The 27,217-nt window shown below is 34.8% G+C and overlaps 1 long non-coding RNA gene across 3 annotated transcripts in view; it reads right to left on the minus strand.

Moving 5' to 3' along the window:
• LOC111098663 overlaps positions 1–27,217 on the minus strand; it is a 164,215-nt gene that overhangs the window by 19,470 nt on the left and 117,528 nt on the right. For 2 of the 3 annotated variants that reach the window (XR_005369158.1, XR_005369160.1), the window contains exons 2-3: positions 7,827–7,887; positions 1,449–1,558 (exon numbers count right to left, since the gene is read on the minus strand). This is a non-coding gene — a long non-coding RNA (uncharacterized LOC111098663). The remainder of the gene's footprint in view (positions 1–1,448; positions 1,559–7,826; positions 7,888–27,217) is intronic. The other variant, XR_005369159.1, reaches the window with a different exon arrangement.

The raw sequence follows: 27,217 nt of genomic DNA on the forward strand, positions 1-27,217 counted from the left end.
CAAGAAGGTACTTTAAGGGCAGCCCAGGTGGCTCAGCAGTTTAGCGCCACCTTAGTCCCATGCTGGGCTCCCTGCATGCAACCTACTTCTCCCTCTGCTTGTGTCTCTGCCTTTCTCTCTCTTTCTGTGTCTTTCATGAATAAATAAATAAAATATTTAAATTAAAAAGAAAGAAGGATAAAAAAAATCTTTAAAAAAGAAAGAAGATACTTTAAAATGAGAACAAATGAAATAAAAATATCCAATACATAAATAACTTAGAGAAACACATGCTCACATATCAGATACTATTCAAGTAAGCCATTTCAGTCTCTAAGATAGCTTCTATTACCTTCATCAATATATCTGTAAATATTATTTCAAATACTACAAAAATTTTATATTAGTTCCCTAATATTGCCATATTGGGCTTGCAAAAGTTCAAAATTATATTTAATAAGCTTACACAAATTGTCAAAACATCGAGAGATCTCTGTTACTTATTGTCTTAACATGTTTATAATAATTAAACATTTATGAGTTAAAATATCAAAAACACATTTTCATTTTATGAAAACAAATTTATAAATTTCCTTTTTTTAGGAAAGATTGTACTTACTAATTACTATTTGTACTTCTAGTAGACATATTCATTTCCTAGAGCTGTCATAACAAATACCACAAAGTGGGTTGCTTAAAACAACAAAAATTCATTGTTTTACAGCCTTGGATTCTAAAAGTTCAAAATCAAAGTGTCATCAGAGCCATGAAACCTATGGGAAAGAATGCCTTTCCTCAGCTAGCTCTGGTTTTTGTCAACAGTCCTTGGCATTCCATGGTTTGTAGATGGATCATTCTAATCTCTGCCTCTCATTGTCATAGCGGCATATTTTCTTTTTGTGTCTCTGTGTCTGTGTCTCTTCTCTTATAAATGTGGAGGTCATACTAGATTAAGGACTCATTTTTTTTAAAAGATTTTATTTTTAAGCAATGTCTACACTCAATGTGGGGCTCAATCTCCACTCTGAGATCAAGAATCATACACTCCACTTCTAAGCTAGCCAGGCGCCCCTAAGGACCCATTCTTAAGATAAATTCATCTCAACTAATTACATTTGCAATAACTCTATTTCCAAACAAGGTCACATTCTGAAGTCCTGAGAGTTAGGCTTCAATGTATGGGGCTGGCGGCTAGAGGTATAGGAGCATAATTCAACTCATAACACAAGGAAAAACTGTGGGCAGCCTGGGTGGTTCAAGGGGTTAGCGCTGCCTTCAGCCCAGGGTGTGATCCTGGAGACCTGGGATCGAGTCCTGCATCGGGTTCCTTAAATGGAGCCTGCTTCTCTCTCTGCCTATGTCTCTGCCTTTCTCTCTTTGGGTCTCTTATGAATACATAAATAAAATATTTTTTAAAAAGAAAAAAAACTGTATAATATTTTAGTAATCTCAAAAATGACATGGTGTACCTGGCTAGATCAGTTGGTTGAGGGTCCAACTCTTCATCTCAGCACAGGTCTTGATTTTAGGGTTCTGAATTCAGGCCCTGCCTTGGATTCCACATGGGGCATGAAGCCTACTTAAAAATAAATCACAGGAAATACAATTAATTATGTAAAACCAAAATTACCAAACAGTAGAATCTCAAAATCTTGCACTGTCTCAAATAGCTAAGCTAAATTGGAACCCTTTTAGTTTACTATCTTTACCATACAATGTGATCAAGGATTGCAGATTAATAAATTACTGCAGTTTTAGTAATTAGATAGAACTAAAACTTCATGTTGAAAACAGAGCAAAGAGACACTCCAGGTATCCTGAACATTTGCCATTCTGTAGCCTATTAGTGTAAAATTATTATAACTATGTTGTCCATAAAGTATATAAATCAAAGATATTAAAAAGAAGTACCTGGTTAAAGATAATTCAGCAAAACAGTATTTGACTTTTATGAATCTCAACTTGATTTTATTCTCTTTACCTTCCCTTTTCCCTTTATTCTTTTGTCTAGATGGGTCTCAAATTTCTGTTGGTAAGTACCACATAAGTATATTGTGAAATTTCTGGGTTCAACACACAGAGATTCTTTTTTTTTTATAAATTTATTTTTTATTGGTGTTCAATTTGCCAATATATAGCATAACACCCAGTGCTACCCATCAAGTGCACCCCTCAGTGCCCATCACCCAGACACCCCCACCCCTTGCCCACCTCCCTTTCTACCACCCCTTGTTCGTTTCCCAGAGTTAGGAGTCTCTCATGTTCTGTCTCCCTTTCTGATATTTCCCACTCATTTTTTCTCCTTTCCCCTTTATACCCTTTCACTATTTTTTATATTCCCCAAATGAATGAGACCATATAGTGTTTGTCCTTTTCCAATTGACTAATTTCACTCAGCATAATACCCTCCAGGTCCATCCACATCGAAGCAAATGGTGAGTATTTGTTGTTTCTAATGGCTGAGTAATATTCCATGGACACATAGACCACATCGTCTTTATCCATTCATCTTTTGATGGATACCGAGGCTCCTTCCACAGTTTGCCTATTGTGGACATTGCTGCTATAAATATCGGGGTGCAGGTGTCGCGGCATTTCACTGCATCTGTGTCTTTGGGGTAAATCCCCAGCAGTGCAATTGCTGGGTCTTGGGCAGATCTATTTTTAACTCTTTGAGGAACCTCCACACAGTTTTCCAGAGTGGCTGCACCAGTTCACATTCCCACCAACAGTGCAAGAGGGTTCCCCTTTCTCCACATCCTCTCCAACATTTGTGGTTTCCTGCCTTGTTAATTTCCCCCATTCTCACTGGTGTGAGGTGGTATCTCATTGTGGTTTTGATTTGTATTTCCCTGATGGCAAGGGATGCGGAGCATTTTCTCATGTGCATGTTGGCCATGTCTATGTCTTCTGTGAGAGTTCTGTTCATGTCTTTTGCCCATTTCATGATTGGATTGTTTGTTTCTTTGGTGTTGAGCTTAAGAAGTTCTTTATAGATCTTGGAAACTAGCCCTTTATCTGATACGTCATTTGCAAATATCTTCTCCCATTTTGTAGGTTGTCTTTTAGTTTTGTTGACTGTATCCTTTGCTGTGCAAAAGCTTCTTATCTTGATGAAGTCCCAATAGTTCATTTTTGCTTTTGTTTCTCTTGCCTTCATGGATCTATCTTGCAAGAAGTTACTGTGGCCAAGTTCAAAAAGGGTGTTGCCTGTGTTCTCTTCTAGGATTTTGATGGAATCTTGTCTCACATTTAGATCTTTCATCCATTTTGAGTTGACCTTTGTGTATGGTACAAGAGAGTGGTCTAGTTTCATTCTTCTGCATATGGATGTCCAATTTTCCCAGCACCATTTATTGAAGAGACCGTCTTTTTTCCAGTGGATAGTTTTTCCTCCTTTATCGAATATTAGTTGAGCATAAAGTTGAGGGTCCACTTCTGGGTTCTCTATTCTGTTCCATTGATCTATGTGTCTGTTTTTGTGCCAGTACCACACTGTCTTGATGACCACAGCTTTGTAGTACAACCTGAAATCTGGCATTGAGATGCCCCCAGCTATGGTTTGCTTTTTTAATATTCCCCTGGCTCTTCGGGGTCTTTTCTGATTCCACACAAATCTTAAAATAATTTGTTCTAACTCTCTGAAGAAAGTCCATGGTATTTTGATAGGGATTGTATTAAACGAACACACAGACATTCTGAAAGAATAATAGATCTAGAATGTGATACAAGTATTTACATCTCTAACTTTCATTCCTCCTCTACCTCTATGATTCTAATCCTGGTGTATCACACATTATACTTTGAGAAATGCTACTTTTTTGTTAGTAGGAGTTAAACAGTATTTTTAAGGTCCTATATTCTTTTAAATTTTGAAAACTTTTTATAAACTTATAGATTTTTTCAGTTGATTTTAGTTTTTGATACTAGAATTTTGATCTACCTATGAGATTTCTTGAGGTTAATAAAAACTCCCTGAACTAAAAAGATCAAGTGTACATAGATTATCAAATGGGTGGGCCTCCTTCAGTTATATGCACAACAAGCTTCATTCATTCTTATTACTACTTTTAAGACTACATTGTGAAATATCCCTTTCCATAACTGGATGATATGGAAGGTAAATCCTATAGTTTCCCAGGCAGAACTGAGCATTAGGACTGTTCCTTCATTATGTATTAATAATCCCAGTGATGTAAATCCAAACTTCAATTTAAAGTTTCTCCCACTTCCCCCTATTCAGCTCAGACCAGTCAGGGACATCTGCAATAGAGAAGCTGGATGCAGTCTGCCCTTTTCCTGTTTTCAAGTTGTTTTGTGCTTTACTCTTCTACTCATTATGTTGTTACAAACTCCTCCACACTTGGCTGATGAAGGAGATGAAGTAAGGAGACAGAGAGGTGTCTGTTGGCTCTTTCAGTTCTTATAGTTCACCATCCAATGGCTTCTACTGTTGGGGTCTCTCTACCTCAATGGGTGCCTCTTTCTGAAACAGTATTTGAAAGTGACTCTAGCTTTTCTGACTTTACTCATCTCTTGCCCCATTTCTAGAATTTGAGGATGCTCCTACTAGGTCTCTAACCTTTCTCTGCTAAACACCTTTAGCCAGACTCCCTTTTTTGTCTTTTCCAGATAAAACTGAAAAGTGGGGTCTGTATTCCTTTAAGTCTAAGAGACTTGGAACAATTTATTTCAAGAATTTTCTTTTTTTTTAAGATTTTATTTATTTATTCATGAGAGAGAGAGAGAGAGAGAGAGAGAGAGAGAGGCAGAAACACAGGCACAGGGAGAAGCAGGTTCCATGCAGGGAGTCTAATGTGGGACTCGATCCCGGGTCTCCCAGGATCACACCCTGGGCGAAGGCAGGTGCTAAACCACTGAGCCACCCAGGGATCCCTATTTCAAGAATTTTCTTACCCATTCCACTTTTGTAGCAATGCAAGTGGAATTAAGCTATTTTACAGATCAGCAATAATTGTTTCCAGGGTTAAGATATTATTCTGCACTACTGGTAAATACTCCCTTGAAGCACCTCACCTGCCTTTCCCACAGAGGTATAATGATGCATACATCATTCTGACAATTCTCCAAGGGATTCTCACTCAATCTCTCTTATCAACTTCATGTTTTTCAAAGATATAGGCTAACTATTGGTTGAAGAAGTGTCTTTGATTTGTTTTTGAAACAAAACAATGCAAAAACTAATGCAAATAGTTTAGCACCTCCTATTTGAACTCTGGAAAATTTGATGTCGCCCCCCCCACCCCACCCCAGTTGACCTGGCTCTTCCAGGAATCTGTCAAGTTGTACTCTCCTATTTAACATCCAAGTATAGGGGATTCATCTAAACTACACAGTCTGTTAAGAAGTATTAATAGAATAAAGTGTACAGATTACCCAAAATGTCTATGTTCTGATACTTTGAGCTGCATCTCCTGCCTATTGGAGGTCCTAAGCTGCATATGTTTCTCTCAATCTTATTTAAAGGGCATAAAATTAGTAATTGTATGTGGGAATGACAATTGAAAAGAGTAACTCTAAATCTGGGGTAAAGAGCCAATGGAAAAAAGTAGAGGAGTCAAATTATGAAACTGAAAGAGTGACCACAAAACCAATAGCATGTGAGCCAAGAAAGCCGAACAGGTAAGATGGAAGAAGATATGGAACAATTCCAAGGAAATGTGGTGGCTTTTAGTCACCTGCAAGGTGCCTCTACAGGTAGCTAAATCCAGCTTTGTGAGTTTTTCAAGATTTTCAGGTTTTTTTTTTCTTTTTCCTTTCTTGTTTGAGAAAATTTGTGTATGCTTAATTATTTATTTTCCATAGCATCTTAAAACAAAACCTTAATTTATTATTTCCATCATATCAAATCTTTTAAAATGTGCTCATCTCTCTAAATACCAAGGTACAAAGAACTGAAACAGCATTTATATGATTCTATTGCTTAAACACACCACCTATTTTAGGGACATGGTATTAAGTGAAGAGTTTCCATTTTTGCCATACATTTATTTTTATTTTTATTTATTTATTCATGAGAGGCAGAGAGAGAGAGAGTGGCAGAGACACAGGCAGAAGGAGAAGCAGGCTTAATGCTGGAACCTGACGTGGGACTCCATCCCTGGTTTCCAGGATCACACCCTGGGCTGAAGGTGGCACTGAACCACTGAACCACCCAGGCTGTCCTCTGCAGTACATTTTAAAGTAATTTACAAATTTATTTTAGACTGAGGGAAAAAAAGAAGACTTTCATAACATTGCCCTTCTTATTAAGCTACTTTTTGGTTTGGCAAACTTAAAAAAATAATATATTTTCTCTCCACTTTGCAAAACTGTTTTAATCTCGTGACTTTTAAGGCTATTTAAAAATTTGATAGTGTATTGTTTGCTCTGACTGAGTTTAATTAACACATTTTCTTCTATGTCAAGCAATCTCTCTGCTGGAAAGCAACTTTTTCATTAGTGACTCCAAGTCTTTCCTAATTACAAACAGTGCCTCTCTATATAGCTATATCTATGTATATCTGTTTTCTCTCAATTTCAGTTATCCATATGTATTTCTTTGAATCCCACTTCTCCCCTCAAATTGATTTTTATATTATATTCAACTTGATCTTATATTTCTACTATAGTTGAAACCAGGAACAGTATAATCAACACTCCAAATACTTCAAAGAGATTTTTAATATTTCTGAAGACTTTAATTGTAAACATCAGATGGATCTTATAGCGAATACTTGAGGCATCATTACTGATGGAGGAGGGAAGAACTGAACTCTTAGTTCAGAGCTACTTTGAGTAGAGAAAGACCATTCCCAATCATCATGCAGGAAATTAACTTGGGGATTGTTAACTTTCATCTGTGTTCATAAATTTATCAGTAATTACTTACATAACTTCCAGACTAGAGTTCCAGAGGAGGTCTAGGTTGGAGTGTGTTTGACAATCTACTCTAATGGAAAGGAAGAGAGAGATTACTTTTCTATTTATTTATCTCTGATTTTTGTAAAGGAGCAAAATATACCAATTCTTGGTTAGGTTTGGTTCTGAAACCAAGGATGTGCTATGTAAAATTTTTCTTAGAGCTCTCTTTCTGAGAAATGGAAGCTTAATAACATGCTGAAGATTATCAGTATTCCCAATTCCTTCCAATGACAATTCAACTATTCAACTAAAGACCATATTTAAAGGCTATATTTGACACAGTAAAGAAAGCCTATCTCCTGAGAAATGCAAATTAAGATTGCAAAGGAAGACAGCTGCCATGTATCACTGTATGATGGGGCTTGACATGGTAGTAGTAAACTCAAGAATCCAGCGGAAAGGGCTACTTTATGCATGAAATGAGATATTCCTAGTACTCTCTGAATAGTCCAGTAAATTACACTGAGTTTAGGAAATTTCTTCAGTTTGTCTAGGAAGATTTTATTTTTTTATTTTTTTTGAGAATTTTTTTAATTTTTTATTTATTTATGATAGTCACACACACACACACACACAGAGGCAGAGACACAGGCAGAGGGAGAAGGGAGGCTCCATGCACCGGGAGCCCGATGTGAGATTCCATCCCAGGTCTCCAGGATCGCGCCCTGGGCCAAAGGCAGGCGCCAAACCGCTGCGCCACCCAGGGATCCCTGTCTAGGAAGATTTTAATTCTTCTTGGATGTTTCCCCACCCCATTTGTCTTCTAATGCAGACTATCCTCAAACTAGCCTCCTAATGTCAACTGTTTTCAAATGGAAGGGAATGGTCTATCTGCTCTCAAAATGCAACAACTCAGAGAACTCAGTATTCCCTCTTCCACTATTAAAATAAAAGCTTCCATCACTTTTCAGATACCAACTTACTGTGAAAGAGACTGTTCTTTTTGCTACTTCGTCTGCCAGTCAGTCACCCTGGATTTGGTACCTGAGAAAATACACGATGCTAACAATCATCATTGATCTGGTCATGTATATTTGGGGGGCAAATAAAAAATGAATTTACACTGAGCCTTTCCAATAGAATCAATTTAAAGTAGTGATAGATCAAAATAAACCCTAACAGTTCCAACTTAAACACTTAATAAATGAAAGAAGACTTTTAAAAATTCAATTTTAAGTGAAAATTTAAACACTGAGCAGTTTTTGAAAAGGGTAATATAAAACTAGAAAGTTATACATTAAAAATAAATTTAAAACTATGTTTTATCACAAGTCATAAGATAAATACTGTAGAAAACTATAAGTAAAACTTGAAAAGAAAAAAAAGTAAAAATTATTAAAGTAAGATATACTTGAAATAGATCCAGGATATCAATATTCAAATTACAGCATCTACAAAAAGGGAATAATGGATTTGACATATATACATATATATAATATTTGGAAATTATTTCTCTAAATCAAAAGAAGCTACAATTGTACACTTTCCCCCAAAAGATTTCTCTGTATGCTAAGCAATTATTTTTCAAAATAAAGGTGTATCCCAAACCTATTTCCTCCTTAAATATTTTAACCTTTTGAATGAAGAGAATATTATACAAATATTCAGAGAGAAGAGTTTATTTATAAATAAAAATAATGAATTATAGGGATCCCTGGGTGGCACAGCGGTTTAGTGCCTCTCTTTGGCCCAGGGCACGATCCTGGAGACCCGGTATCGAATTCCACGTTGGGCTCCCAGTGCATGGAGCCAGCTTCTCCCTCTGCCTACGTCTCTGCCTCTCTCTCTCTCTCTGTGTGTGACTATCATAAGTAAATAAAAATTTTAAAAAAACTTTAAAAAAATAATGAATTATAATTGCATCATATTTTTCTTTAGCCTGCCAAAATACTATTCATGAGTGTGGGCAAAAGAATGCCATTTCACTATGCACAGATTCAAATTATATCATACCCATCTAGTATAACTGGTAAGTTGCCAATGGAAAGTATGTACATATATTGATGCAATAACAAATATATAAAACTGGGACAAGCTTGACATGTTCTTTTTTTTTTTTTTTTAAGCTTGACATGTTCTAAGAAAAATTAAGAGTTCTTAAGAGTTCTGTTGTGTGACGCTGCAGGACTGTAAGAAAGGACATTGGTCTGAAAGTAGAGGGAGATATGAGATGAGGCCCAGGAGTTACAGAGACAGTGTTGAAAGTCTCTTAGGCCGTGCTCAGAATCAAGGATTTATTATAAACATTAATAACTATTACTGCTTTTTTAGCTCAGCTGCCAATAAAGTTTGGCTTTTTACCTCATCTGTGTTTATCATACTTTCTCTGTTCCACAATATACACCACTGGCCAAATATTCTGTATGCAAGCTAATACAAATGCAATGAAACGCCGGGACACCTGCACCCCGATGTTTATAGCAGCAATGGCCACGATAGCCAAACTGTGGAAGGAGCCTCGGTGTCCAACGAAAGATGAATGGATAAAGAAGATGTGGTTTATGTATACAATGGAATATTACTCAGCTATTAGAAATGACAAATACCCACCATTTGCTTTAACGTGGATGGAACTGGAGGGTATTATGCTGAGTGAAGTAAGTCAGTCGGAGAAGGACAAACATTATATGTTCTCATTCATTTGGGGAATATAAATAATAGTGAAAGGGAATATAAGGGAAGAGAGAAGAAATGTGTGGGAAATATCAGAAGGGGAGACAGAACGTAAAGACTGCTAACTCTGGGAAACGAACTAGGGGTGGTAGAAGGGGAGGAGGGCGGAAGGTGGGAGTGAATGGGTGACGGGCACTGGGGGTTATTCTGTATGTTAGTAAATTGAACACCAATAAAAAATAAATTTAAAAAAAAATAAAAAAATAAAAAAAATAATAAAAAAAATAAAAATAAATAAAAAAAAAAAAGCTTCACCGTGATAAATATTGTGGGTGGATAAGTATAAAATTTTCAGCTACAACTAAAAAGTGGGGATGCAGTTTGGCAAAAAGCACCTATTCTCGAGTCAGTGGGATGCTTTCTGGACAATTAACTTACTGTATTGCTAGGGAAAAAGTGGGACAACTAGCCTTCACTTCAAAGTGTTTGGCTGGGGGCGCCTGGGTGGTTCAGTCAGTTTAAATATCTGCCTTCCACCCAGGTCATATCCCAGGGTCTTGGGATCAAGCCCTGCCTCACATCAGGCTCCTTGCTCAGAAGGGAAAAAAAAAAGCGCTGTTAGGTCACTTATCTCTGTCTTAATTTTCAGAGACATTAGTAAAGTTTAGGTTAGTAAGTTTAACTTCTGGATGGGGATGTGGATTTTACCACGCACAATCACCTGTGTGATAGAAAATTACTCCAAACTAGGAAGTGTATTTTAGATATAGGGGAGCCAAAAATGCTAAGTTTTTTATCAAGGTGTATATTTAAAAAGAACTATATAAGAAGTGTGACACAAAATGACTGACACATTTAACATGTGACACTCAGGCCTCTATCAGATAAATGGTATTAAGCAGGATGAACAAAAACAAAACAAAACCAAAAAACTGTAAGGAAGAACCTTTAGGATTTAAGAAATACATGTGGTGGATGAAAGAGGTAAGTGAGTCAAGCAGAAAGAATCCTGAACTAAAGAAAGGGTTGGGTCATGAGGATTTGCTTTTCATGCCTGATTGGATTTAAGTAAATCACTCAGGGCCACAGTATGTACTTCTGTGTAATGGATGTACTGCTGAAGATGGCTTCTGTGATTCCATATTTCTAAGCTGGAGAAAAAGGGAGATTGGTGATAATCTATACCCAAAGAGGTTAAGAGGGAAAAAGAATTGGGTGACATTATGAAATTGGTTTTTAACATGTGATCTTTGAATTGATAGTGAGGTATATCAAGTCAAATGCCTTGGGGCAGCTGTGCTGAAAATTCAGCTTAAATAAAGAATGACATAGGAGTTGACTTCACTTCTAAGCCAGCCAAACAAGGGTCCCTTGGTTGGAACACTAAGAACCAAGTAGTATTTTACATATCATTAATATTAAAGAAGAAGAATAAATAGATGTTTAATTAGGTACCTTATTTAGCTAGATCTGTTAATATTACCAGAACACATATTAGTTTCCAATTTGTATAACATAGGCTTTTATTATAGATTTGTTAGAATAAAGGAAAATGCCATTAGTAAAAATGCTTTCACTGGTTCTAGGATCTGGGTTCCCAAGTCAAAGTTTAGCATGCTCTAGAACAGTGCCAGTCAGATTTGAGCCAAAACATCTAAAGGAAAGCTCAACAAAAAGGACAGGTTTGCCAATAAGAGAAAAATGAATGTCACAGTTCTGGCTTAGATGAGCATTCATATGTACAGTACATAAATGCAAAAATTAACTTAACAAGCTGAGGGGTAAATGCAGTATTTAAATGTGACATTGCCATCATGCAAGTTTAAACTATATTGTACATCTGAAACTAATACTATACTATATATTAATTAACTAGAATTTAAATAAAAACTTAAAGAATAAAGTAGAGCTGATGTTACCTAGAAAAACAAAGAAATGGTCTAGACACAGTAAGGTATTTACATCAGAGACATACTTATTATTACCTTGATAATTATCACACAGAACACTGCATACTTCTAAGAATATATAAGGAAGACAGAGTAAAAATTTTGACTAGCTTGAGAGGGCACAGTTCATTATATACATTAACACTAAGGGTACATTATCAGAAGTCATTGAATGAGTAACAACTGATCATAGTACCATATAATTTTAGTACTTATGGACATATCCAGATTTAATGCAGAAAGTCAAATATATGAAACTGGATTTTGAAACAGAAAATTTTTATATTCACCTCAATGAAGAGTTTATTTTTTACATAATGGAAGCATTATCAGTTCATTTCTATTCACCTCAATGAAGAGTTTATTTTTTACTATAATGGAAGCATTTATCAGTTCATTTCGTTTAATTAGTAGTTTTTGTCAGCCTTCACTTATTTAAATACACACTGTAAAAACAGAGACCTTACCTGCCATTTTCACAATTGTGCTATCAGTAACAAGACTATTACTTGGCATTTAGTAGAAGCTCAATAAATGTTGACTGACTGACTCAATGGATAAATAAACTTCATTTTTTTCAGCAATTTTATTTAAAAGAATAAATATCAATTTTATGTTTGTTATAATAATTTGAGGTACCTTTTTACGAACACATTTAGTTTATAACTTTGGTGTATGGCACATAGTAGGAAATCAATAAGAGCTAATTCTCTCTTCTTCCATTCCTCTAAACACACACACTATGCAAAAGAGCACACTCAGTTATATTTTTGCATTGAACATTACATTAATATCTGTAATTAGGTAAATGAGAAAAATTTTAAGTTACACACTTAAAGTTATAAGTTTTAAGTTATATGTATACGAAAAATACATATTGGCAAAGCATTGTTTTATTACTTTTGTCAAATTGATTTCTAACATAACTGTATCTTTTGTTATCCATGTAATATAATGGATGAAAATATGGGATTCACAATTTAGGCATGTCAAATTAAACTGAACATTGAAGTACTACATGATATATAGGTTTTCTACTATACATAATTTTAAGTGTAAGCCTTTATGTCAAGTCAATGTTTTCTCTATTTATCTAGACCCCAAAATGTTTTTTTCTATTCATTTTAATCATTATGAGAGTTATGCAATTCTTAGTTGATCCCTCAAACACTAAAACATTTAAGACCTATGTCTTGCACTTCAGCTTCTGTAGAGAATTGTTTATTACAAACAGCTGAGTGGCAATTGATTAGCCTTTTCTGTATTTTATCTCAAAAAATATTACTTAATTCTTTCCTCCATAGGACTTAGTCATGTATACAATATTATACCATATCACAATATGCTGTTCTGAGATGATAATATCATATTATACTATATATGTCTATAAAATCTGTCACTGTGCATACCTATTGCATAGTAGGTAAAGTTTAGGTGTCTTTAACAAGAATAGGTTATGCACTGTCTACAATAATCTCGCATTTTAATTGAAATAATTGAAATTATGGTAGTCCAGATTTACAATGACTCTCTTCACATTGAAAGTCTTTGTTTTCCAAGGGCTAGTATCCAAGATCTATAAAGAACTTATTAAACTCAACAACAAAGAAACAATCCAGTCATGAAATGGGCAAAAGACATGAATAATAATTTCACCAAAGAAGACATAAACATGGCCAACAAGTACATGAGAAAATGCTCCACATCACTTGCCATCAGGGAAATACAAATCAAAACCACAATGAGATACCACCTCACACCAGTGAGAATGGGGAACATTAACAAGACAAGAAACAACAAATGTTGGAGAGGATGTGGAGAAAGGGGAACCCTCTTGCACTGTTGGTGGGAATGTGAGCTGGTATAGTCACTCTGTAAACCTGTGTGGAGGTTCCTCAGAGTTAAAAATAGAGCTACCGTATGGCCCAGAAATTGCACTGCTGCGGATTTACCCCAAAGATACAGATGCAGTGAAAAGCTGAGACACCTGCACCCCGATGTTCATAGCAGCAATGTCCACAATAGACAAACTGTGGAAGGAACCTCGATGTCCTTTGACAGATGAATGTATAAAGAAGATGTGGTCTGTATATACAATGGAATATTACTGAGCCATTAGAAATAACAAATACCTACCATTTGCTTCAACGTGGATGGAATTGGAAGGTATTATGCTGAGTGAAGTAAGTCAATCAGAGAAGGACAATCCTCATATGGTTTCACTCATATGTGGAATATAAGAAATAGTAAAAGGAATTATAAGGGAAAGGAGGGAAAATTAGTGGGAAAAAATAGAGAGGATGACAAAACATGAGAGACTCCTAACTCTGGGAAATGAACAAAAGGTAGTGGAAGGGGAGGTGGGCGGGGGGATGGGGTGCTGGGTGACGAGCACTAAGGGGGGCACTTGACGGAATGAGCACTGGGTGATATATTATGTGTTGGCAAATTGAACTCCAGTAAATATATATATATATATATATATATATATATATATATATATATATATGTCTTTGTTTTCCATACCCTCAACAGTAATATGGTTTCATTTTAGTATTGGTTTATTTGATAGCACTGAATGAGATGAGATTTGTTTTTATATTTCACATTCTCATTTAATGCATTCCTACAACACAGCTGGGAACAGTTACAGTCATAAACTCAAATGATTGTGTGGTTTCTAAAATGAAGGAAAACTAATATAACTGATAGAGCACAGTTTTTAAATCAAAAGTTAAAATGTTAGGAAAGATTTGTGGTTCATTTATAGCTTTAGGCCAGTATGATCATACTCATCTGCCCCAGTAAAATTAGTTCAGTTGAGTATAATTCAATTACTATGTTTAAAGACAGGTAGCTCTCAGGAGACCGTGAAAAACATTTGTTGCAAATGTATTTTATGGTGTGTGAAATAGTTTGTGTTTCTTGCAGCATGTATAGGAAGTAAATAATTTTCCATTTGGCAGATGAACCAAAAAGCTCAAAGATGTGTGGATAAACAATAGGAAGCAGGGTGAGATTTAGATTTCAATATTATTTTTTGTATTTTTAGTTTATTTTGTATGATTGTGTGTGTGTGTGTGCCTCTGCATTGTGCATGTGTAAATGTTTAACTGATCAGACTCTGAAGGCAAAGTGGCAGGTTTTCACAATCATTTGCATCTTCAATCAAATAAAAAATATAAATATGCAAAATAATACAAAACATATAAATAAAAGTAGAAAATTAATCACCATCTGTAGTAATATATTCATTTTATATAAATATTTCATAGGAAATTTAAAAACCCAGTAGTTATAATTGATTGTTTACAATATAACATATAAGGAATGAATGTTACAAAACTACACAGCAAGTCTATAATTACCACCGATTGCAAGTATTAAAGGTAAATGTCTACATGTAAAACCAGTTCCTTCAGGTACATACAAGGTGAATGAATGAAATATTTGGTACATTTCTCTACAGTCCCTCTCTTGATGTGCATAGGCATTCCAATTTGAAACAAAGTATTAACTGTTTTTGAGATATCATTATTTACATTACCTTGCTTAGTTTAGATAGTTAATTTTTAAAAGTTCTATTGTTTTTTTCTAGCCTTTAAAACCATAAATTGACATATATACTTGTATTTGAAGACAGAAGCCTCACACTAGGATGCAAAATACATTCCATATGCATATAAAATTATCAATTTTGTTCAAAATTGGTGTTATGAATTATACAACTATAAAACTCTTGTTGTGTGCTTACTTCCACTTTAAATAAAGGGCATACAGATTTCAGCTCATCAAGATAAATAAATGAATACATACATACATACATAAATACAAATAGAAAACGGAATCTTGGTCTCTAAGTTTAGAGCAAATTTTAATGTATTTTGTTTTAATATTGAGGTGATGTAAAATGCAATGGTCATTGAAAATACAAGCAATACAAGCAGGAAGAATGATCCTGCCCACCATATATGAAAATATTCCTTTAAGGAACAAACACCATTTATTTGTGCTCTTCTTACTAGAAAAAAGAACTTACTAGAAGAAAGATTCAGCTGAATTTTCTCATTCATCATGAAGTGACATTTTGCTTTCATTTCCTATAACCCAAGCTGATACTTTAATATCTGCCCATTTTATTATCTAACTGGTGTAAGGACCTCAAAAAAATTCTAAAAAGCCAATACATTTCTGCCAGCTGTGATCTGTGTTAATGTGAAAAGAATACACTGAAGTATCAGATGGCATCTCTCCCCTAAGCAGTACACATGCAAGGCTGCTCTCACAAATATGCAGAGATACACTTTCACAAATGATGTTATTAAAGATGTGGCCCCTGGGCATCAGCTAGTAAGCCTGACTTTGTTCTCTGATGTATTTGTATACATTTTAAAAATAAAGACTTAAATATATATACAAAAGGGGCAACATATTAAACCATAATTAGTGGACATGTTAGATGAAAATTAGTAATACTTATCGGATCATATATTTTAAATCACTGTGATATCCGATTATTTCACTAGCTCTGATCATTTTGCTTTAATATTTCTCTCGTACAGGGGAAAAAAAAGAGCAGGATGGGGGTGGACATAAAGAAATATCCAACAAATAGAATTATGAGAATGAACTTACTTCCCTGAAATATTATTGTGTCATCCTGTCTCTCTATGTTAAAAGAACAATTGTAACACCCTCTCAAAACCTAGAGTCAACAACCCTCAAAGCCATGAATTCAAAGTGACGTCTAAAGGAGAGGGCAAGTGAAGAGATCCACCTCTGGGCATCAGACAAAAGCTGGGAAAATGGTATCAGAGCAGCAGAAGGTCATGTATACAACCCTTAAGCCCTAAGGTTAGTGAGCTTCTCTGTTCATCTCAACTGTGGGGTAATACTTTACCTCAGCTAGTTTTAACTCAGGCAGATATTACCACAGCATCCAGTAGTACTGGTCTGCCATTTCTCAAATAATCCTATCATACAGCTAATGAAAGAACAAAAAATAGAGTGTAATTTAAAAAGTAACACCTATCAGTTCACTAAAGGAGGATCAGTAGCCCGAAGGAGGGAGATCCAGCTGATATCATAAAATCAGTGGCTTGTACAGAATGGATAAAATGGTAACTTTTTAAGCATATTATAATAAAAACTCCCAGTAACATAAAATTACAGTGCAAAAAACTTTCCAGTATTGAAAAAAAAGAAAAATGGCTTTTTACATGAAAAGATTAAATTAAAAAACTAAAAAAAAAAAAAAAATAGAATGCAACTGCTGAAACCTAAATTAATGTTCTGAAAGAGCAAGTGGAAATATTCTCTGACAATAACAAGATCACTAAATTCCAAGATGGCAGGTACCCATCTAAGTACCTCTCATTACGTTAAGCACCTAAAACAGTACCCAGCACATGGAAAGGGGCTTAGGAAACGTTTGCTAATGAAGACATAATCAACACATAATGAGTTGGAAATTAAGAATAAAAAAGATTAGAGAAAACATAATCAAAGAAGACAGGTGATCTAGAAGGAGAAAATCATTAGCTTATGATATAATAAATATAGAAATAGTAAGACAAACTCCCTGACAGTGAGATGTCCCCTGTGCGTGTGTATGTGCATATACATATATACATACATGCACATATATAGGCATATACATATATGAGTGTATCTTAGAAAAAAAAACAGAAATGGCAGAGTAATATGTACAATGTAATTCCATTTTTAAAAGACAAAAAATAGCTATGTACCATGAAATAATCTAAAATATTTTAAATGAGTTGATGCGTGTATGAACTTGAAGAAGATACATAAGCATAACAGCAGACATTGATTAATGTTTACATCAGAGGAATGGGATGGGGTACAAGAAAGGCAGTTTTTATTTCTTTCTATTCTTTCTGAATATTTTATTTTATTCATTATTAAACTTTCTCATAGATTAATTCAAAAGAACTACACACTACATATGAAAAGCAAGTAAGGCTAGCAGATCTTAGCCGCTGTGAGTCTAATATAATATAATATTTATATATAATATTATAATATTAATATAATAATATAATATATTATAATTATATATATATATATATATATATAAAATTTGTTTGAGAATGCAGACTCTTGGCGTTAAACTGCTTGGACTGAAATTCTGGTCTTTCCATAAAAAGCCACAAAGCCATAAGAACATTCTCCTCTCTTCCTTTTTTGAAATCTGTAAAATGAAGATGAAAGTAATGATTCATAAGGTTATTGTGAGGATTTATGAATTAACATATGCGAATAATTTCAAAGACTAGAGAAACATAAGATCTTCAGAGCTCTTGGCTGGTATTATTGTCTCACTCAAAACTTAAACCAAGCAGACCACAGGGCATTTTAGCCACATCTAAAGTCCCTGGAAACCCCAGCACATTTGAAAGTCAGAAAGATAGGTGAACTCAGTTTTACAAAAGAATCTTCTCTGCTAAGTTTTCTCAGTCATTCTGGACTTGCAAGGCAAGCTGACTTCTTTCTTATTGTCCCCAGACTGATAGGATAATTTGAAACTAACTCTTTGCTCAAGGCCTGTCAGCAGTCTGGCCACTTCCCTAGGTATCAGTGCATGCCAGGGCCCCTGCAGGGGACAGAGATAGAGGAGGAAACCACTAACCCAGTGTGTTTTGGCAGAAAGGAATATTTCCTAATACCACTCTCCAGGCTCCTTAAATCCAACAATGTTGCTGAAGATAATTCTAAAGATGAAGTACAAATATTCTTGGGCCAGGTTGCAATTTATATTTTCCTACTAATGGGTTTCAGAGCTTTCCTTGAGAGCAGTTTTGCAAAGGTATAAAATATGACTCAAGTGAGAATAAAAGTTTATAACTGGAAAGCCAGTGATAACTATTTTGCAATTTGGCATCAATCAGCACTGCCCTCACATACAAAATGAGCAAATATTCATTAATATCTTCCTTCATCCATTTGGTAAGATCAGTTACTGATTACCTTATATGTCATCTTCTCACAGGTTTTGGTCATTTTAGAAGTTATAAAATTTGATGATAGCTTTGATTCAAGGTAAGAAAGAGAGATTTTCTGAATTTTGGTCCAACTCTTAAAATCATAACCATGATAGATATCTTGTATTGCTCATGATTTTGGATTTTGATATTAATGTTCACTTAACTTTTATTTGTTGACTGCCAAAGCTTTTATTTCTCTTTTGATTTAACATGAAGTATATTTGTTTACAAATTAGTATATTTATGTTTATATACATGTGTGTGCATGTGTATGTGTATAACTCAGTTTACCATGAATATCCTATATCTCTCTTTACCTATATATTGACCTTTCTGTATTTGGTGGCTGCCTGCTACTTTTTTTTGTGGCTCAGCATAATTTGTTTAAATCTGCATTAAAGGACATTAATATAATAAAAAATATTGTAATTTACATGCTCTTTCATATTTTTTAGTCAACTTATATTCTCTTAGAATAAACTTCAAATATAGAATTCTGGATCAAGAACTTATTATTATTATTTTTTTTTAGGGTTTTGGTACCTAATGACAAAATTTTGCGGTGTATTGCATACAGGCATAATGATATTTGTAATTAGTTACTTTAAACTTATCAAGTGAAAAGATAGGAAAAAACTACATCAGATTATTGTTTTTCTTTGCATTTTTTGATTACTAGTATCTGTGAGTATATTTTTCATATCATGTCTAGCATCTACTTCTTTTTCAAATTTTGTCTAAGCTATTTTATCTACAGTACTTTGGGGGCTTTCTTACTGATGCATAAAGATATATTTTTTAAAGATTTTATTTATTTATTCATGATAGACACAGAAAGAGAAAGAGAAAGAGAGAGAGAGAGGCAGAGACACAGGCAGAGGGAGAAGCAGGCTCTGTGCAGGGAGCCAGATGTGGGACTCCATCCTGGGACTCCAGGATTACAAAGCTTCAAAGGCAGGCGCTAAACTGCTGAGCCACCCAGGGATCCCCATGTAAAGATATTTTTTAAATAAAAGTATTAATACTTTATCATCTTAGATTATACCTCCTCCAACTTTGTTATTTGTCTTTATTTTAATGGGTTCCCTTTTAGTAACTCAAAAGTTTTACATTTTATATAGTATGCATTTTACTGTCTCAGGAATTCCCTACCATATATTACATAAACAACAGATAATGTCAATGGAAAGATATTTCCTTTGTATCAGGCATGCAAAACACTATTTTATTCAGTATTCTGCAATAACTGTCATTAGACTCATGTTTTAAAAAATTACATTTATGGCAAAACATGTCTCAAAGGTTCTAATTACTCTTCAAAGTTGTAGAGAAAAAAACATTCCGATATGCCATTCATTCACATGCATCAGGAATTTCTCCAAGTCACTAGAGTTTCATAAGCTTTATCTAATTAAACACTACTACTTTTTTTTTTCCTCCCTAGAGAGAGAAGGCACATTTATTAGCCTTTGTTGAGGAGGAAGAAACTGCAGCATAATGCAGTTTTGCTGAATGATCCCCGTCATTCCATAGACCAGGAGAAAAAACCAACCTCTCTCTCAGACTGTTCTAACTTGCCCAGCCTCTTATTTGGCCTTTCCTACTGGCAGCTTGGATTTTAGTTATCACTCAACTCCTTAGATTCTGAGGGTCAATAAGTATCCATGTGTATTCCAGAGTACATATGAAATTGGGAGCTAACCGTATGGTCAATAAATGCAATATTTCTGAGTAGACTGAGAGAACACAACACAAATGACCCCAGGACACAGGAGGTAAAGTAAAATAATTACAAAATGCTGAGATGGAAGCCATTCCTTAGTATGAACATAAGTAAAATTCTTAACATTGTCAAGAACCCAAGTGTGAAAATTGTAAGAGAGCTGTCAGAATAAATGCTGGGTGCAGTTCCAGAGAGGGCACTGAGATGCATCAAATACAATCCTTCCTTGAAGTTACTCCTCTTAATGAAATCTCACCTACTGAATACTTAATTGTACAGAAGACTGTGCTAGAAAGAATCTGATTGCAACATTGGAGGTTTAACACAAATCCAACATATGAAAGAATGAATGTGAACAAGAAAAAGAAAGAAGGTCTCAAATTATTTTTGCATCTCTGTAAACTGCCAACTGGCATGGAAGAAGTACTAGCTGTGAGTTTTTATAATTAAACCCCCCACAACATGGTTCCCGGGAAGTATAAGACAAGTCAATACAAAACATGGGATGTTTATCTAAATTGTCCCTTCATTTCGGCTGTATACCCCCAACTGATTATAACACAGTATTCCCTGTAACGATAATAATCATCTTGTATTTCAAAGCATTAAAGCTCCTTTGATGTTTTTCCGTATTGCCTTGATGTGCAAGTTGGGCAAGTTTCACAGGTTCAGTCTGGATCATCCCTGGAGATACCTGGTCACTTGTACAAGTTCAGGAGTTAAGCTGTTGCACTTACTCAATCTTACAATGAATATACAAGAAATTAAAAATCAAACAGAGTTCTCATGAGTGTCATGGACTAGTGCAAAAGGAGGCCAGACATGCTAGACCTCACTTGAAAATTGGTGGCTTCTAAAGGGTAGTAGCTCCAATAAAGTTAGTGAAAGGTTCTAGGTAGCCTGGGAGATTGGAAGCACCACATAATGAACTTTGGGATAACTCCTTATGCACCTCTCATTTTTTATTAAAACAAACACAACAAAGAAACAAATTAACAAACACTTGGGGGACTAATGGAAAAACTTTGTTTTTTGCCTTGGCTCACTGATTTTTTTCCTCATTTTCTTTATTTTTTATTTGAATCAGCATCTTGAACATTTGTTGTCCCACAATTCATTTTAGCACATTTATCACACCTCTAGTCAATGTTCTATTCTCCCTTTTATTTAAGTAAGCCATTCATGGCCCATCTCATTGAACACATTCATATATGTTGTAGGACAGACACATTGGTACTCTGGAATTAACAATTTGCTAATGAATGACCCTAAGAAAATTGTTTAAACATTCTGTGCTTCAGTTTTCTCAGTTGTAAAACTGCATACCACCACCTAATTCACAGGGATTTTAAGAGATTTTAATGAAAAATAAATATGTAACACATATATAAGCTACAGCATACCAGGAACTATTATTCTATGCACTTTCCATATGTTGACTCATTTGCTACTAACCTTTATCATAATCCCCGAAAGACAGTGTTATCCCTATTTCACAGATGAAGACACTGCTCTATATAGTGGCAAACAAATATACAAGTGTTGCAGAACTATACAGTTGTGGCGTTTAGATCTAAGTATAAATAGCACATTTCCATAATCTTAGCCCATAATCTTAACTTCTATCCCATGCTTACATACAGAAAGTCAATAACGGTTAGCTCCCAATTTCATCAATCCTAAATATAAAAGAAAAATAAAAACTGAAGGAGAAAATATAAGTGATCCAGTGGTATTCCATCCAAGCAGACCATCTAGAGAATGTTTGTTCTACTGATTTTTATCTTTCAGGTAATCTTTATAGTGTTCTGACTGGCTGTTCTTCCTGTTCTTAATCAGGAATGAAAAGAAGCAGAACATGACCATTGATATAAGCCACTCTATGTTCTGCATGACTCCTGGCCATCCATCCCTTCCAGGTTCTATCCACTACTATCTCAGGGAAGAGCTGTCTCTCTGTCAAAGTTTACCAAATCAAAGGCATTACTCAAAAATAAATCATCCCTCAATTCTCTAGTGATCTGACATATTTCTGATAGAATGACTCCAGCACAATATATTTGAAAGTCTCATAACCAGGATATTCCATCATCGTTCTTCCAAAGCATCAAGTCTCAGTAAGAGTGAGTGAAAATAAGAAAGAGATATAAAGACTTCTATTATATCATCTCCCAAACACCAATTAAATATTGGTTCAGAGATCTTTTGGGGATGATAAATTTGTTTAATATAAAAATAATGTTATTTTTATGGGTCAGATTTTTGTGCTTCCTGCATGTTTATCATATATTGTTAATACCAAATGCAAGAATAAACCATCATTAAGGTTCCTTTGATTTCTTAACTACAGGAATTCTGTACCAACCAAGTAAGCTAAATCATGTCATATAATAAAACAAACACAGAAGAACAATGGCTAACAACACATGCTTTTACCCATGTCACATGCCAACTATGGTTTGGCTGCAACCCTGTTCAGCCAGAGTTCAGTCAAGCACCCTGTTCCTCTTCACTCTAGAATGGAGTCTTAAGAAGCAGCCCCTATCTGGGACAATATTAGGCTGCATTAGAAGGAAAAGAACAAAACGGCATCACAAATTGACTCTTTAAGCTTCTCTCAAAAGTGGGGTGTCCTATCTGTTCACACCATTGGCCAAGGAAAGTTACACTGCTAAAGAAGTCTGCCAAAGAAATCGGGAGTACTACGCTTGCATAGAGAGGGCTACTGAATGCTTGGTGGAAAAATAATATCCAACTCTTCTTTCCAAACATGTACACCTATAGAATTAGGGAAGATGCTTTTAGAAAGCATTGCCAGGTCAGTGTTAGGAGAATCTACCCTATTATACAAAAAAAGAACATTCAGGCACACAGGGTTCTAAACTATCTTTATTTCAATGAAAAATATATAAATCCAAGAAGTGGCGTATATGTTGAATTCAATGTGTATCCCATAATATCAAAAGAAATGTCCATAATCACCTTCCTTGAGATACTAAATGTCTGCCCATTTACTTTTTCCTCTTTAACGTCAGAAATACAGCAGAGTTGTTACACTCTACTTCAAGTAGTATTTTGTTACATAGCCCAAAGAAGAAAGTGCCTACAACTCAGATTTCTGGCCTTTTTCTTCCTAGAGCTTTAGTCATCCACATTGTTATGCTAGATGTGACAGGAAGGGGATAGAGAGTGCCTTAGCGAAGTGCCTTATTCTAGTTGCTATTGCTGAATAACAAGCCACCACAAAATTTGCTGGCATACAAATTCATTTTACTAGGCTACAGATTCTGTGGGTTAGGAATTAATTATAAAAAGGTTCAGATGGAAGTTCTTGCTTGGGGGTCTCTCTGTGGCTGTAATCAGCTAGTGGCTGGGACTGTAATTATCTAAATATTTTACCTTGTTTGCTGTGATAGTCCTTTGGAGTCCTGAAACTCCATGTAAAAAATTCTATCCTGAGGCCACCATGGTCTGAGGAAGCTCAGACTACATGCAGGTGCTATAGTTTGCTCAAGCTAATTCCCAGATAATTGCCATTTTGGTTTATTCACATGGATTGCCCATGATTCTAGACCTCAGCTGGAATTTCAGTTGAGGCTATTTACTAAAGCACTTCTAAGTGGCCATTCCATGTGGCCTGAGCTTCCTCACAGCATGGCAGCCTCAGAGCAGTTGAACTTCATATATGGTGGCTCCAGGCACAAGCAACCCAAGCAGAAGAATAAAGGTCCATTAAGTTTTATATCCTAGTTTTGGAAGCCATGAAACATAACTTCTCTTGAATTGTTTTGGTTACAAATGAAGTACCTAAGCTTCCCAGATACAAAGGACGGGACATGGGCATACCACTTAATGAGAGAAATGCTAAAAAATCTGTGTGTTTTTTTTTTAATCTCCACATAGCTATAAATTGTACAGGTATAAGGAAATATAACAAATTATCTCTTATTGTCCTATGAAAAGATGATTTATTCTATTTTTATTCTATTATGCCTTTGCCAAAAAAATACAACTAAGCATATCCTGTCTTCCATGACAACACAGTCTACAGAACTTTTTGCTACTCACTGCCTTATTCAGTCTTGTGTTTGGTTTTTGGTTTTTGTTTGTTTGTTTGTTTTTCCTGACTCTGACTTTTCTATCTTTACTCTAAATGTCAAACTGTCTAGGGCTTGGCCCTGGGCTCTCTTTTCTTCACTATAACAGAGTGAACACATTCAGTCTCACAGCCTGAAAGACTAGGTAAATACCAATTAAGCACAAATATATTATTCTAGACATGATAACTATCTTGAAATCTAGATTCACAAATCCAATTGCCTATTTAAAATCCCAACTTGTATAAAAGCATATTAAACTGAACAAGCCTAAGGAACATTGAATTCCCGATCTCAAACATGTGCCCTATCAGTCAGTATATTCCATCACTTCCCATCGAAATTGTCAAAACTATAACTTTTTTCTCTTTGTTGCTACTTGAACACATACTATACTACTAGAGTTTTGCTTAAGTTTTGGTGACAGTCATTTTTGCCGATGTTTATCCCTTACAGATGAATGCACAGAAATTGTAGGTTCAAAGTCTACATGGTGCATTGGATCTATTGTTACATAAAGTCAGTAGGGAATTACGAACAAGATACTAGCAAACTACTAATACTCAGTAACTTTCTCTCTAAGCATGTAATAAGGAATATGCTTCTCTCACTTTCTCCTTCTCCCTCCTTCTGTAACACACACATACACATACACACACGCTAAACTTTCATATAATCTTTTCTCATAATGGGTTCATTGAAATAAGTAAATATAAAAGAGACAAAGAAGAAAAAAAAGACATGCCATTTGCCTAAAGAAAGTCAGTGTTAACTATTTTATTTTTAAAAAGATTTATTTATTTTAGAGAGAGAGTGAGCAGGGGGAGGGGCAGAGAGAGGGAGGGAAACTCCAGCAGACTCCCTGCTGAACACAGAGCCCAAAGCAATGTGGGGTTCAATCTCATGACCTGAGATCATGACCTGAGACAAAATCAAGAGCTGAATACTCAACTGACTGAGCTACGTAGGCACCACAGTGTTAACCATTTTAATAAAAATTTAGAAATACAGATTCTTAAAAATTAGAAAGGACTGACATCAAAAACTTGGCTGCTAACTCAAAAGCTACTCTTCTTGGTGGCTTGGAGAGTTTCCCTTTATTTGTTCTGTGGTTTTCTTACCACTTAATCATCTATCCATGTAACAAGTGGGTGGCTATGGAATGATGTAAGCCATCCTGGAAATCCTGTTCTCCTTACCTGTTACTATTTTGGGTACACATGTCATGTAATTTTAGTTAATAAGACGAAGATTACCGAAAAGCTTCTAGGGAAGAATCTCTTAGGTTTTCAGTCAGAAACATTAGGAAAATCTCCCCTTTCTAACTCTTCAGAGTAAGGAAGTGGTGCCCAGAAATATGACATTATACTGAATTATGAGGAAATCTATCTTAAAAGAAAAACAAGCAAACAACAAGAAACACCTCAAGATGCAAATAAAACAGATGGAAAAACCTAGGTTGTCTTTGGTAATATCACTGAGTCATCAAATTAACCAGCCATAAAATCATCCTTTCCCTATGTTTCTAGTCATAAGAAAAATAAATTACTTACTGATTTAACTGTTTTTGTTGGGTTTTCTGTTAATTAAGCTGAAAGTATTCTAATTTATTTAGGACCTTAGAGATTAACTAGCCTAGCCTACATACACAAAGCTAAAAATATTAAGTTACTTGTTACAAACCACTCAGGTCTTCTTTCACCTCTCTTCTACCACTTTTCTTCTCCTTTCCCTATTCTCCCCTTCCTCTATCATCTCTTCATTCTTTATCTCTTTCTCACACAACCCCCCACATACACACATTAACCATGTATGTGATGTGCACACATACAGTCTTTACTCAATTCTACTTTCATCTTGACCAGAGGAAGCCCAAACCTGAGTGCACAGTTGATTCAATATCAAGTTAATCTACCCATAAGATGTTTAAGAATTGTTTTTATATTATAAATTCTAGAAATTTTAGATAATGAGGTGATAAAAAGTACTTGGATTTTTCATGTAAAAAATTATTCTGAATATATTAACTTCAGTTCAGGATTTAATACATGCAATAAAACAGAATCTGTACATAAAATATATTCCGAAAAATGGGAGCCATTGAATAGGTTCTGTTTTATAGCTATTCATTTCTAATAAAAAAGAATCCTATGGGCTTAATAAACACACAAAATATTATTGGATCATAAAGTGGATAATTAGTTTTGTGATTTTAAAGTGCTGTGTTTGCATGTGAAAACTAATTACTGATTATATTCAGCCTTGAGTTGAATATTTTTTTTCACATGCTATTCTCATGGTTTGTAATACCCAGAGGTATTTCCCTGGCATCCAGATTTCAAGCATTCAGTCATTAAATAAGTTTATTATCATTATCTATCTATCTATCTATCTATCATCTATCTATTGTTTTCCTCTCAAGTATAATCACCAGTAAACATAATTTCAAATCTTTAAGAAATATCTTATGTTTATTCTTTGCCAAAATTATACAACATGGAGTCTAATTTAACTTTGATGTATGATACATTAGCTGTAGTGTTTTAATTAATACTAGTAGAATTTTGGAAATCACATCTCAGAGCATTCAGTTAGTTGAGTTTAAATTCTACTTGTGTGTCCTGGGTCAATTATGAACACAAGCACAAACACTTGAATAAAAAATTAAAAAATAATTTACTTGTATATTATTTCTAACAACAATGGGAAAAACATGAAATTAACCAAATAAATAAATATGCTTGATTTACCAAAAAATAAATCCACACAAAATGCCATTTGCAAAATGGGCATTTGTTTTATGCAATACATATTAGTCTTCAAAAGCTAGAGTTATCCTGCCTATAGCCATGTTCTCCCCAAGGAACCACCTGATAAAAGAATGACACCACAATTTCTGTGTCTTCTTCATTATTTATCACTAGT

Source organism: Canis lupus, chromosome 14, assembly GCF_011100685.1.
Source record: "Canis lupus familiaris isolate Mischka breed German Shepherd chromosome 14, alternate assembly UU_Cfam_GSD_1.0, whole genome shotgun sequence".
NCBI lineage: Eukaryota > Metazoa > Chordata > Mammalia > Carnivora > Canidae > Canis > Canis lupus.